At 41.8% G+C, this 14,106-nt stretch overlaps 2 protein-coding genes across 13 annotated transcripts in view; one reads left to right on the top strand and one right to left on the bottom strand.

Annotated features, from left to right (window-relative positions):
• LOC112441402 (uncharacterized) overlaps positions 1-14,106 on the bottom strand; it is a 133,250-nt gene that overhangs the window by 67,045 nt on the left and 52,099 nt on the right. The gene's annotated exons all lie outside the window — the stretch shown is intronic.
• The window catches only part of POC1B (POC1 centriolar protein B), a 125,016-nt gene that overhangs the window by 106,883 nt on the left and 4,027 nt on the right, over positions 1-14,106 (top strand). The gene's annotated exons all lie outside the window — the stretch shown is intronic.

The following is a 14,106-nucleotide window of genomic DNA, read 5'->3' as shown; positions in this document are numbered from 1 at the left end:
GGGCCCAATCATTTGCATCTCTAACAATCTCATAGGTGATGCTGATGCTTTTGGCCAGAGGTCCACACTTTAGGAACCACCTGTAGCCACTTCTTAGAACCTGATGTTGCCACATAGTTTTTACAGTCATCACAGAACTTTATAAGTGATATAAAAATAGTGATGATATAAATGCAGATGCCTTGAAACTTTTTCAACAGACTCAATTTTTCTAACTTCCCTCTTTATTTATTTATTTATTTATTTTTAGCATTTGAGGAATCTCCTTCATCTTCATCAGATTCCAGCCCATCCCTTTCCTAACTTGAATATCCAGCTGCCTGATCAGCATCTCCACTTGGAACTCTAATAGGCATCTCTAGATAGGTCCAAAACCAATTCTTCTGCCCTCTACCTCTAACTCTGCACCCCAGCCAGCATCACTAGCAGCTTCTTTCCTGGACTTGCATGTGTCAATAAAATGACAGCTTTCCTTCCTGTTGCTCAAGCTGAAGACGTGGAATCCTCTTTGATTCTTCTCCTTCACACCCCACAGTTCATTCCTTCAGGACATTTTGTCAGAATGTAGAAAACACCTGACCACTTCTTACCACCTTCATCTCCCACCATGATCCAAGCCACTAATCTCTTGGCTGGAAGACTACAGTTGCCTCCTATCTTATTCCCTTTGTGTTGCTATAGAGGAATACCTGAGGCTGGATAATTTATAAAGAAAAGAGGTGTATTTGGCTCATAGTTCTGCACACTGCACAAGAAGCATAGTGCAGATGCTTCTAGTGAGGGCTTCAAGCTGCTTTCACTCATGGTGGAAAGTGAAGGAGAGCCAGCAGCACATGGTGACAGAGGAGGAAGGAAAGGGGAGAGTGGTGCCAAGTTCTTTTTAACAATCAGTTCTCACAGGGACTAAGACTGAGAACTCACTCTCTGCTTCGAGGAGGGCACCAAGCCATTCATGAGAGATCCACCCCCATGACCCAAACAACTCCCCTTAAGCCCCATCTCCAACAGTGGGGATCAGATTTCAACATGAGACTTGGTGGGGCCAAACAACCATATCCAAACCATAGCACCTCCTGACTGGTCTCCCTGATGTCACCCTTGCACAGCAGGCCACAGTGGTTCTTGAAAAGCCTGAGTCAAAGCACGTGGCTCTTCAGCACAGAACACTTCAGGGCTTCCCATTCCAGAGTAAAAGGCCAAGACGCAACTTCTCTTCTTTAAACTTCCCTTTCCTTCTCCTTGAATAATCCTCACTCACCACCCTCTGGCCATAGCGGCCTCTTTGCAACCCTTTGAAGAAGCAAAGTGTTCCCTCCTGAGGGCATCTGTACATTTCCTCTGCCTAGAACTTTCTGCCCTCAGGCATCAATGCCTTAAAACATTCAACCTTTGCTCACCTGGTACCTGTTCAGAAGTGCCCTCCCTGACTGCCCAAGTGACCCTCCATTCACTCCCTGACCCTTTGCCAGGCTTCATTTTCTCCAGTGCACTTATTACCATCTGACACATACATCAGTTCACACATGTCTTCCCCTGGTAAGCAACTCCGCATTGATGGATCTTACAGCTGAGAACGGTTTCCAGTTTGTAGTAGGCACACAGCGTATATTGTGTGAATATAGGACAACAATAAGTTGCAGATTTTTTTCCTCCTCCACCCCTGAAGCAGCTTCTCAGCTATGATTAATTCCTGAGCAGAATGCCTCAGCAGCCCATTTCAAGAAACTAAATTTGATGTGAGTGGCTGAGCAGGAGTGAGTCCTCAGGATATCTGTGATAGGGGAAAAACACCAAAGGAGCCATATTAATCTTCAGCCACATCATCTGATACTATCACTTCCTTCTTAGTGAGTATGGCTCAACCAAATAGAATGTAATAGGATTTCTCTATATCTGTCTTCCTAGCTGCTACAGATAGGATTATTTTCTTGCACATAAATATTTCTCTTGGACTTATACAAGTTGTTATAGTAGATGTTAAAGGTTTTACAGACTTTTTTAAAAAAGATAACTTCTCATTTGCTTGATGTATCTATTAAGCAGAGGCACATTAAATTTTTTTAAAGTTTATTTGAGCAACAGTGACTCACGAATCAGACATTGCCAAACTGCAAGCCGTTTGGGCTCCCCTGAAGGGAATGCAAGGGGAAAACTTTTATAAGGTGTTTGAGAAAGCAAGACAGAAAATATTTGGATTGGTTAAAGTGGAACAGCAGCCTTAAAGTCTCTAGTTGGAGATTAGTTGGTGGGTTCTGATTTGTTAAATATGGTCTTCCTAGGATATGACCACTTACTCTGAGTTAGGTTTCAGTTTGCTTACATAGGATCTCTGGGTGCTAGAGCTGCCTCAGTGTAATGGGCTCCCAATTAATTATTTTAACAAAACAAAGGTTAGTTTGTATCTCATTTGCAAATAGATTATTTCTTATTTTAATCTTGAAGATTAGTTTCTTTAAATAGTACAGAAGAAAATAGGAAGTTCAATTAGTGAACTTTAGTGGAATATGTGAAAATAATTTCAGGGAAGATTTTGTTTATTCAATAATTACGGAATATACTTAAAAACTACTATGTGGAAAGAAGGTAAATTGATAGGCTTTACCTTTCTAACAATATATGATTATTTAGTTGATAGGACCTCTGGGTCCTTTACTAAGGCTTTGGAATTTTAATACAAACTTGTGCTTACTCATTGCTTCCAGAGACAGAGCAAGCCACTTGCCTGTGGGATGAACACAAATCCAGCTGCTGAGCTGTTTTGCTTGGCTCATAGTTTTTAAAAAATAATTTTTATTTACCTACTGACATTTAAAAGTTGGAAATTTTATATTAACTAAATTAGGTCTCTGGCTTGTCTTAAGAAATCGGAAGATCTGCAACTATTGGGCCTGTATTCCTCCATGGCAGCAATGAACTAGGGCAGGGTGGAGCAGACATACACTACTCCATATTGTCTCCATCCCCCTCCACTGCTAAACATTACCTGTCTGGCCTCTGCCTAGTTAACACTGTAGATATCCAAGTCTTTCACATAGTGTTCTAAAACTGCCACCATCTGTCCTCAATCCTTACCTTTTCGAGGTTATTTTCCGAGCATGCCTCCTTTTCTACAGTCTTTATCCCTTCCCCCACAATCATGCATCTTTTCCTCAGCCCTGCTGAACTTTTCACCATTATGGGATGAAGCACCTCTGCCTTCCCAATTCCACTTACATTGAGCATGCTTTTTCCCTGTCACCCTACATAACTCTTCTCTTCCTGGAAAACCCCTATTCATCCTTTAAAAGGCAGCTTGCGTATCTCTTCATTCTTTTTCTGTTGTGCTTCCTCAGCATTCTGTGCTTATCTCTGGTACAACAGAGATTGCAATACAGTTGCAGCTCTGCCTCTTCCACTATGACTTAACCTACCCAAAAGGCAGGCGTTGTCATCTTTAGATTCTCCACCTACTGCGTTGTCTGGCTCGTAGGAGGAGCTCAACAATTCGTTCTTGAATAAATGAGTATTTTTTATTTTCATTTATTGAAGTGTTTCTTTCTAAAACATTGCTCTATGCTTCACTTAAAGCCAAAAGCAGTTAAAACTAGGGCGGGTGGGCTGGAAGAAATAGGATAGGCAAACATTTAGACACTCGATATTTGGGGCTCAGTGGGCACTGCTATAACCTGCCATTTGTTAGATAGCTCAGCAGTTACGTAGACAGTCTTATAAGCCAGAAAAACTTGATGCAAATTCTGGCTATGCCATTTTCTAACAGTGCGACTGTCAGGGAAGGTATTCACAAAGCTTAGTTTCCTTAACCATAAAAGGTAAAAATAATAACGTGAACTGCATTTGTGAAATGATTAGCACAGTAGCTGTCACGGAGTAAGTGATCAATAAATGGTAGCTATTATTGTTGTTATTATTTTCTTTATTATTATTTTTTTTTTTGAGACGGAGTCTCGCTCTGTCGCCCAGGCTGGAGTGCAGTGGCGCGATCTCGGCTCAGTGCAAGCTCCGCCTCCCGGGTTCACGCCATTCTCCTGCCTCAGCCTGCGGAGTAGCTGGGACTACAGGCACCCGCTACCACGCCCGGCTAATTTTTTGTATATTTAGTAGAGACGGGGTTTCACCATGTTGGCCAGGATGGTCTTGATCTCTTGACCTCGTGATCCACCCGCCTCGGCCTCCCAAAGTGCTGGGATTACAGGCGTGAGCCACCGCACCCGGCTATTATTGTTATTAATAAATCATTTTGTTTCTCTGGACTCCATTTCCAAAAAGTATGATTTCAACTGTAACTACTGAAATCAGATACAGGGACTGTTACTAAGTGGTAGTGAATAAATGTGTGATATTTAATTCAAAGCGAACGTTGCATTTTTAAAAATTTAACAAAAAGAATGATTATATAAAAGAAATTAGCCTTTCATACATAGAAAACCTCAAAGTTCTGGCCAAATGCTGGCAATTGAGCAACTCCTGAGGAATTCAGCCTTAGAATACTAATGTCATAATTATCCTAAATAAAAGTGAGGCAAAAACCAGAAGTGGGGGAAGGGCTTGGAATGTGAATCAAGTAAATTAAGAGAAAGGCTTGCCTGGAACTCAAACTATTTTTGCCCTTTGACCATTTGGAGAACAGGTATTATCTGCTTACTGCCTTTTCTCTAAAGACAAGATAGTACGGACCCTCACTTAACATTTCATTTATGTGTAGAGCAAACTTGGAAGCTGTTAGTCCCATGAATTCTATGCATCCAAGAGGATTGGAAGATAAACTATCTGTTCCTGGGTAGAAATAGTTGGCTGCTGAGAGAAAAAAAACAGTTATTCTAATATTTGAGGGTTATTGACAAATCTGATCAATCTATGAGCAAATTTAATAATAAAAACAGGTGGGTCTCTAGTAGATTTTTAAGTGAAATTATATAATTGATATGCTTCATTTTCCTTGATGGCTTATACAACTCTTTGCCTTAGCAAGTCACGAGGTTTTAGACTTCATGCACCAGAGGATTTATGAATGTACAGTGAATCTAGGAACACAATGTAATTGCCAGGTTGTCCTCCATAAGCCCCAACTGTGACTCAGTCAGGTAACACAATTGCAGCCTGAGCTTACTAGGAAAATAGGTCAATGGCTTGCCAAGAGGCAGAGGTTAATGGGAAGCATGGGTGGCAGGGGTATGTGCACAACTACTTTTTTCTTTGCAAGGTACATTAGTTGCATTTTCTTTGGAGTCAAATCTCAAACGTGTTCCTACTAAAAATAAACATTTGATTTGAGATTCTTCTCATTATAAAATAGATTTACAACAAAAGCAATAGGAGAAATAACTTGATCACCTAAAAATTCTAAACTTATAAAACAAAAAATACATGATTAGAAAAAATTGGCTGGGCATGGTGGCTCACACCTGTAAGCTCAGCACTTTGGGAGGCCGAGGTGGGCGGATCACTTGAGGTCAGGAGTTCAAGACCAGCATGGCCAACATGGTGAAACCCCATCTCTACTAAAAATACAAAAAATTAGCCGGGCATGATGATGGGCGCCTGTAATCCCAGCTACCTTGGAGGCTCAGGCAGGAGAATTGTTTGAGCCTGGGAGGCGGAGGTTGCAGTGAGCCAAGATCGTGCCACTGCACTCCACCCTGGGCGACAAAGCAAGACTCCATCTGAAAAGAAAAAATAAATGAATAAATAAACAAACAAACAAACAAATAAATAATTGGCAGAAATGCAACACATAATTGGGAATATCAACATTTCAAAAGTAGAATTTAGTTCACACAATACAAAGGTAATAAGGCAGACTTAACATATATGTAAAAAACTGCATGGAAGTAAAAAAAAATTCACTTTTTTGGCCAAGGGTATCTTAAACAAAGCTTGGTCATATTCTGAACCACACAATGTAAGGGTTAGTCAAAACTCTATAAGCCAAATATGCAGAAAGTGTATCATAAAAATGGAAATAACTAAAAATGCTCAATCACACAGAAAATATGAAAAAGAAAACTTAAACTTCACTGAACAATGTCTGTGTGAGAAAGGAAACCCCAACATGTAGTAAAGAGTATTTTAGAATAAAAACAGGCTGGGCATAGTGGCTCACATCTATTATCCCAGCATTTTGGGAGGCTGAGATGGGAGTATCACTTAAGGCCAGGAGTTGGAGACCAGCCTGGGCAGCATAGTGAGACTCCATCTCCACAAAAGTTTAAAAATTAATTGGGAGTGGTGGTGCATTCTTGTAGTCTTAGCTACTTGGGAGGCCGAGGCAGGAGGATTGCTTGAGCCCAGGAGTTCGAGTCTGCAGAGAGCTATTATTGCACCAGTGCACTCCAGCCTGGGTGACATAGTGAGACCCTGTTTATAAATTTTAAAAAAGGAAGAAAAAAGGCCAGGCATGGTGGCTCCCACCTGTAATCCCAGCACTTTGGGAGGCTGGGGCAGGTGGATCACGTGAGATAAGGAATTTGAGACCAGCCTGGCCAACATGGCGAAACCAGGTCTCTACTAAAAGTACAAAAATTAGCTGGGAATAGTGGCGGGTGCCTGTAATGCCAGCTACTGGGGAGGCTGAGGCAGGAAAATTTCTTGAATCCAGGAGGCGGAGGCTGCAGTGAGCCGATATCATGCCACTTGCACTCCAGCCTGGGTGACGAGAGTGAGTGAGACAAAGAAGGGAGGGAGGAAGGGAGGGAAGGAGGAAGTAAGGAAGGGAGGAAGGAAGGGAGGGAGGGAGGAAGGAAGGATCATGTGTTTCTCTCCCTGTGATGGTTTCATGAACTCGAAACCAAGACATGGCAGGATGAGAGAGCATCTATGGATTTTTAAGTATTTATTTCAGAATGCTTTTAATACATTAAAAACTTTTTTTTTTTTTTTTTTTTTTTGAGACGGAGTCTTACTCTGTCGCCCAGGCTGGAGTGCATTGGCGCGATCTCGGCTCACTGCAACTTCCACCTCCCGGGTTCAAGCGGATTCTTCTGCCTCAGCCTCCCGAATTGCTGGGATTACAGGCACCCACCATGCCCTGCTAATTTTTGTGTTTTTAGTAGAGACGAGGTTTTATCATGTTGGCCAGGCTGGTCTCAAACTCCTCACCTCAAGTGATCCACCTGACTTGGCCTCCCAAAGTGCTGGGATTACAGGTGTGAACCACTGCGCCTGGCCTACATTAAAAACTTCTGAAAACTACAAAAAAAAAAAAAAAGAAAGAAAAGAAACAAAGAAAAAGAAAAAATTATGCCAGCACAGATCACTTTGAGATGAGACACCCTTACTTAAGAAAGGACTACTGTTTACCCAAGATACTTCTGTGGCCAGGAGAAAGCAGAATAAGAAAGCTCAGCAGGGCAAGGATTTGTGAAGCTCGATGCCAGATACCAAGGGGGAACAGTCCAAGGTTGTGGACAAGGACTTCTTGCTGAGATTTGCATCTCTTAATTCTGATGAAACACTATCACTACCTTAGGTTGTTTCCCCTGCTTAATCCCCAGAGGAAATCCCTTTGCTTTTCAGAGATAAAAAGTAAGCAGAACAAAGACAAAGTCAGGGGAAGTGCCTGGGCCTTTTGCTGTAGAATTCCACTGAAGCCTTTCCAAGCCTAGAGGATAGAACCCGAGGGCTATACTATTTATTTCCACACCTGGATTGAATATCAAGGTCTGTGAGAAGATAAATCATTTAGAAACCTGATGTTCTTGCAAGGGGGTGTTGCTTTTTCAGAACAGTAATAACAACTGTGTCAAAGGCAAAAATCACATGAAAAGTTCAAAGTTGTTAAATCCCCCTTCTTCACCGCTTTCAGCAAGCGAGAGTCGGAGAGTCTCACAACTGGTGATGTTGATCATTCCTTCTCTGAAAAGGAGAGATTAAAGATGCAACATTGAGGCGGGAGGAAAAGAATCAACTGCTTGAGGTGGCAGTTCTTACTCACGAGAACATCTGTCTAAGACTTTCATTATTTTCACCTTAAACTGAGTGATTAAGGCAAAAGACACAGGACTTGATTTTGAATCATATGTGATCCTGAAAAATACATTTGAAAGGACTTGAGGCCTAGGAGGGTCCTGATTTAGTAGCTTCCAATCTAGTACAAACTTATTCAAGAGAGCACATCAAAGCTCAGCCCATTCCCAAGGGCATTTCATTTTTGGAATCAGCAATGGGAAGTAATTATAATGTGCATATAAAACCAGAGATGATAAAATTCTAGGCAGCGTGATGCCTCCGGCTTTGTTCTTTTTGCTTAGGATTGTCTTGGCTATATGGGTTTTTTTTGGTTCCATATGAAATTTAAAATAGTTTTTTCTAATTCTGTGAAGAAAGCCAATGGTAGCTTGATGGGAATAGCATTGAATCTATAAATTACTTTAGGCAGTATGGCCATTGTCGCGATATTAATTCTTCCTATCCATAAGCATAGAATGTTTTTCCATTTGTTTATGCCCTCCCTTATTTCCTTGAGCAGTGGTTTGTTGTTCTCCTTGAAGAGGTCCTTCACATCCCTTGTAAGTTGTATTCCTAGGTATTCAATTATCTTTATAGCAATTGTGAATGGGAGTTTGCTCATGATTTGGCTCTCTGTGTGTCTATTATTGGTGTATAGGAATGCTTGTGATTTTTGCACATTGATTTCATATCCTGAGACTTTGCTAAAGTTGCCTATCAGCTTAAGGACATTTTGGGCTGAAACAGTGGGGTTTTCTAAATATACAATCATGTCATCTGCAAACAGAGATAATTTGACTTCTTCTCTTCCTATTTGAATAGCTTTATTTCCTTCTCTTGACTGATTGCCTTGGCCAGAACTTCCAGTACTATGTTGAATAGGAGTGGTGAGAGAGGGATCCTTGTCTTGTGCCAGTTTTCTTTTTTCTTTTTTTTTTTTTTTGAGACGGAGTCTCACTGTTGCCCCGGCTGGAGTGCAGTGGCGGATCTCGGCTCACTGCAAGCTCCGCCTCTCAGGTTCACGCCATTCTCCTGCCTCAGCCTCCCGAGTAGCTGCGGCTACAGGCGCCCGCCACCATGCCCGGCTAATGTTTTGTATTTTTAGTAGAGATGGGGTTTCACCGTGTTAGCCAGGATGGTCTCGATCTCCTTACCTTGTGATCTGCCTGCCTCGGCCTCCCAAAGTGCTGGGATTACAGGCGTGAGCCACCGCGCCCGGCCTTGTGCCGGTTTTCAAAGGGAATGCTTCCAGCTTTTGCTCGTTTGGTATGATATTGGCTGTGGGTTTGTCATAAATATCTCTTATTATTTTGAGAGACGTTCCGTCAGTACCTAGTTTATTGAGTGTTTCTAGCATGAAGGGATGTTGAATTTTATCAAAGGCTTTTTCTGCATCTATTGAGATAATCATGTGGTTTTTGTCACTGGTTCTGTTTATGTGATGGATTACGTTTATTGATTTGCATATGTTGAGCCAGCCTTGCATCCCAGGGATGAAGCAGACCTGATCGTAGTGGATAAGCTTTTTGATGTGCTGCTGGATTCGGTTTGCCAGTATTTATTGAGGATTTTCGCATCGATGTTCATCAGGGATATTGGCCTGAAATTTTCTTTTTTTGTTGTGTCTCTGCCAGGTTTTGGTATTAGGATGATGCTGGCCTCATAAAATGAGATAGGGAGGAGTCCCTCTTTTTCTATTGTTTGGAATAGTTTCAGAAGGAGTGGTACCAGCTCCTCTTTGTACCTCAGGTGGAATTCAGCTGTGAATCTGTCTGCTCCTTGGCTTTTCTTGGTTGGTAGGCTATTAATTAGTGCCTCAATTTCAGAACTTGTTGTTGGTCCATTCAGGTATTCGACTTCTTCATGGTTTAATCTTGGGAGGGTGTATGTGTCCGGGAATTTATCCATTTCTTCTAGATTTTCTAGTTTATTTGCACAGAGGTGTTTATAGTATTCTCTAATGGTAGTTTGTGTTTCTGTCGGATCAGTGGTGAGCTCCCCTTTATCATTTTTTATTGTGTCTATTTGATTCTTCTCTCTTTTCTTCTTTATTAGTCTGGCTAGCGGTCTATCTATTTCATATGATACAAGGCTACAGTAACCAAAACAGCATGGTACTGGTACCAAAACAGATATATAGACCAATGGAACAGAACAGAGCCCTCAGAAATAACACCACACATCTACAACCATCTGATCTTTGATAAACCTGACAAAAACAAGTAATGGGGAAAGGATTCCCTGTTTAGTAAATGGTGTTGGGAAAACTGGCTAACCATATACAGAAAACTGAAACTGGACCCCTTCCTTACATCTTATACAAAAATTAACTCAAGATGGATTAAAGATTTAAACGTAAGACCTAAAACCATTAAAAACCGTAGAAGAAAACCTAGGCAATACCATTGAGGACATAGGCATGGGCAAAGACTTCATGACTGAAACACCAAAAGCAATTGCAACAAAAGTCAAAATTGACAAATAGGGTCTAATTAAACTAAAGAGCTTCTGCACAGCAAAAGGAACTACCATCAGAGTGAACAGGCAACCTACAGAATGGGAGAAAGTTTTTGCAATCTACCCATCTGACAAAGGGCTAATATTCAGAATCTGTAAGGAACTTAAACAAATTTTCAAGAAAAAAAAAACCCTTCAAAAAGTGGGCAAAGGATACGAACAGACACTTTTCAAAAGAAGACATTTATGCAGCCAAGAAGCATATGAAAAAAAGCTCATCATCACTGGTCATTAGAGAAATGCAAATCAAAACCACAATAAGATACCATCTCACACCAGTTAGAATGGTGATCATTAAAAAGTCAGGAAACAGGCTGGGCGCGGTGGCTCACGCCTGTAATCCCAGCACTCTGGGAGGCTGAGGTGGGCAGATTACGAGGTCAGGAGATCGAGACCATCCTGGATAACATGGTGAAACCCCGTCTCTACTAAAAAATAAAAAAAATTAGCCGGGCATGGTGGCAGGTGCCTGTAGTCCCCAGCTACTTGGGAGGCTGAGGCGGGAGAATGGCGTGAACCCAGGAGGTGTAGCTTGCAGTGAGCCGAGATCGCACCACTGCACTCCAGCCTGGGTGACAGAGCCAGACTCCGTCTCAAAAAAAAAAAAAAAAAACAGAAGTCAGGAAACAACACATGCTGGAGCAGTTGTGGAGAAATAGGAACGCTTTTACACTGTCGGTGGGAGTGTAAATTAGTTCAGCCATTGTGGAAGACACTGTGGCGATTCCTCAAGGATCTAGAACTAGAAATACCATTTGGCCCAGCCATCCCATTACTGGGTATATACCCACAGGATTATAATTCATTCTACTATAAAGACACATGTACACATATGTTTATTGCAGCACTATTCACAATAGCAAAGACTTGGAACCAACCCAAATGCCCATCAATGTTAGACTGGCTAAAGAAAATGTGGCATATATACACCATGGAATACTATGCAGCCCTAAAAAAGGATGAGTTCATGTCTCTGGAGGGACATGGATGAAGCTGGAAACCATCATTCTCAGCAAACTAACACAGGGAACAGAAAACCAAACACCGCATGTTCTCACTCATAAGTGGGAGTTGAACAGTGAGAACATATGGGCACAGGGAGAGGAACATCATACACTGGGGCCTGTCAGGGAGTTGGGGGCTAGGGGAGGGATAGCATTAGCAGAAATACCTAATGTAGATGATGGGTTGATGGGTGCAGCAAACCACCATGTTACATGTATACCTATGTGACAAACCTGCACGTTCTGCACATGTATCCCAGAACTTAAAGTATAATAATAATAATAAATCCTAGGCTATGTTTATTCACCATTAGTGCAATCATTTGGTGTTTTAGCCTCATTGTAACAATTAAGTTGCTGCATAGTCAAAATGTCTTATAAGCAGTTCTTCTTAACCCCTTTCTATGCATCCTTTCTCCAGTGTTGATCAAGTTGGCTCCTGGGTTAGCTGAAGTTACAAACTGACAACCAATAGACATGTTTTGTTTGGCCCCTGCAGTGATTTGTTTTGGTTTTCAAATTAGGTGCCAATATTTAAATATCAACATCAAGTGAATGGCTGGGCTTGGTGGCTGATGCCTGTTGTCCCAGTACTTTGGGAGGCTGAGGCCCATGGATCACTCGAGGTTAGGAGTTTGAGACCAGCCTGGCCAACATGGTGAAACCCCCGTCTCTACTAAAAATACAAAAAAAAATTAGCTGGGCATGGTGTCAGGCACCTATAATCCCAGCTACTTGGGAGGCTGAGGCAGAAGAATCGCTTGAACCCGGGAGGCAGAGGCTGCAGTGAGCCGAGATGGTGCCACTGTACTCCAGCCTGGGCAATAGAATGAGACTCCATCCGCCCACCCTCCGACACACACCCCCCAAAAAAAGAAAAAAGAAAAATCAATATCAAGTGAAAATCTAGATTTCTGGTTTCCTTTTTTTTTTTTTTTGAGACGGAGTCTCGCTCTGTCACCCAGGCTGGAGTGCAGTGGCATGATCTCTGCTCACTGCAACTTCCACCTCCCAGGTTCAAGCAATTCTCCCTGCCTCAGCTTCTTGAGTAGCTGGGACCACAGGAGCCCACCATCACGCCCGGCTAATTTTTGTATTTTTTAGTAGAGACGGGGTTTTGGCATGTTGGCCAGGCTGGTCTTGAACTCCTGACCTCAGGTGATCCTATCGTCTCCACCTCCCAAAGTGCTGGGATTACAGGTGTGAGCCACTGTGCCCGGCCTAGATTTCTGGTTTCTGTTGAAAAACTGGAAGACCTGGTATTATCTTATATATCACATATTATATATTATATTATTACATATCGGGCATATAGTTTCCCATGGCGATAACCTCCAGTTTACCTGTTCTGCTTGTCTTCATGGCCCTGACCTGCTTTGTTGAACCAGTATCTGAACAGTGTGACTTGTGTGTCTCAAAGGCACAGCTCTCATGCTCTTGCAGACCCGGGAATAGGAGACCTAAGAAAACATACTTATTTATTTTGAGGAAATGGAGATACAGTGATGGATTGGTGCCAGAATGCAGACAACAAGCACCATCTCTTTATTCTCAAGCCAGTCCTCTTGCCACTGCTCTATGCTGCCTCCTTTAGTTTATGTTTTATTTCAAAATGGAAAACATCTTTCCAAAACCATAGAGCCTTAAGTTAATCATATATCAAGTGGAAAAGAAGAAAGAAAAGATCACACTCTATGTGCAATATGATTAGAACAGTATTCAAATGGTGTATCGAGAAGTCTTTGAATAGCAGCATTAGGGAATGTTTTCCTTCTATTTTCCAAACTTTCTCTAAAAAGTATGTATTAACTTTTGTAATAAAATGAAACTCTATTTTTAAAGATTCTAAACACACTGAAACAGACACTTTGCCTAGTCATGACAATCCTATTTCCCTTTGCCAGACACTCACTTCCCTGCCTCCTTTGCAACTCAGCTTGGCCATGTGTCTCTGTCTTCTCTAATGAGATGTGGGGGGAGGTCTGCTGGTGCCTCAGGATTTCCAGGACTTTCAGTCTTGAACATAGTTATATGAAAATGCCAAGCAGAATTCTAACCTCCAGTGAAGAAAACAACAACCAAAAAAAAAAAAAAAAAAAACACTCAAAACTTGCACTTTTTTTTTTTTTTTTTTTTTTTTTTTAAGGGATAGGATCTCACTCTGTCACCCAGGCGGGAGTGCAGTGGCACAGTCATATCTCTCTACACCCTCAAATTCTTGGGCTCAGTCAAGGATTCCTCCCATCTCAGCCTCCCAAGTATCTGGGACTACTGATGCATGACACCACACCTGGCTAATTTTAAACATTTTTGTAGAGACAGGGTCTCACCATGTTGCCCATGCTGGTCTCAAACTCCTGGACTCAAGCCATCCTCCCATCTCAACCTCCCATAGTGCGGGATTAGAGGTGTGAGCCACCGCCCCGGCCCTGCACTCATTTTTAGATACCTCATTAAATAATATCCTTATGGCTTAAACAACTATTTTTTTTATTACTTGCAGCCAAAAACTAGCTACACAAAAGAACATTTACTTTTTTTCAGATATTAAATTTAAACGTATTATCTGGAGTTTAGGATTACAGGCGTACGCCACCATGCCCGGCTAATTTTTGTATTTTTAGTAGAGACAGATTTTCAC

Source organism: Pan paniscus, chromosome 10, assembly GCF_029289425.2.
Source record: "Pan paniscus chromosome 10, NHGRI_mPanPan1-v2.0_pri, whole genome shotgun sequence".
Taxonomy (NCBI): domain Eukaryota; kingdom Metazoa; phylum Chordata; class Mammalia; order Primates; family Hominidae; genus Pan; species Pan paniscus.
Note: the sequence above shows the minus strand (reverse complement) of the source record. Positions and strands in the feature narration are given on the sequence as shown.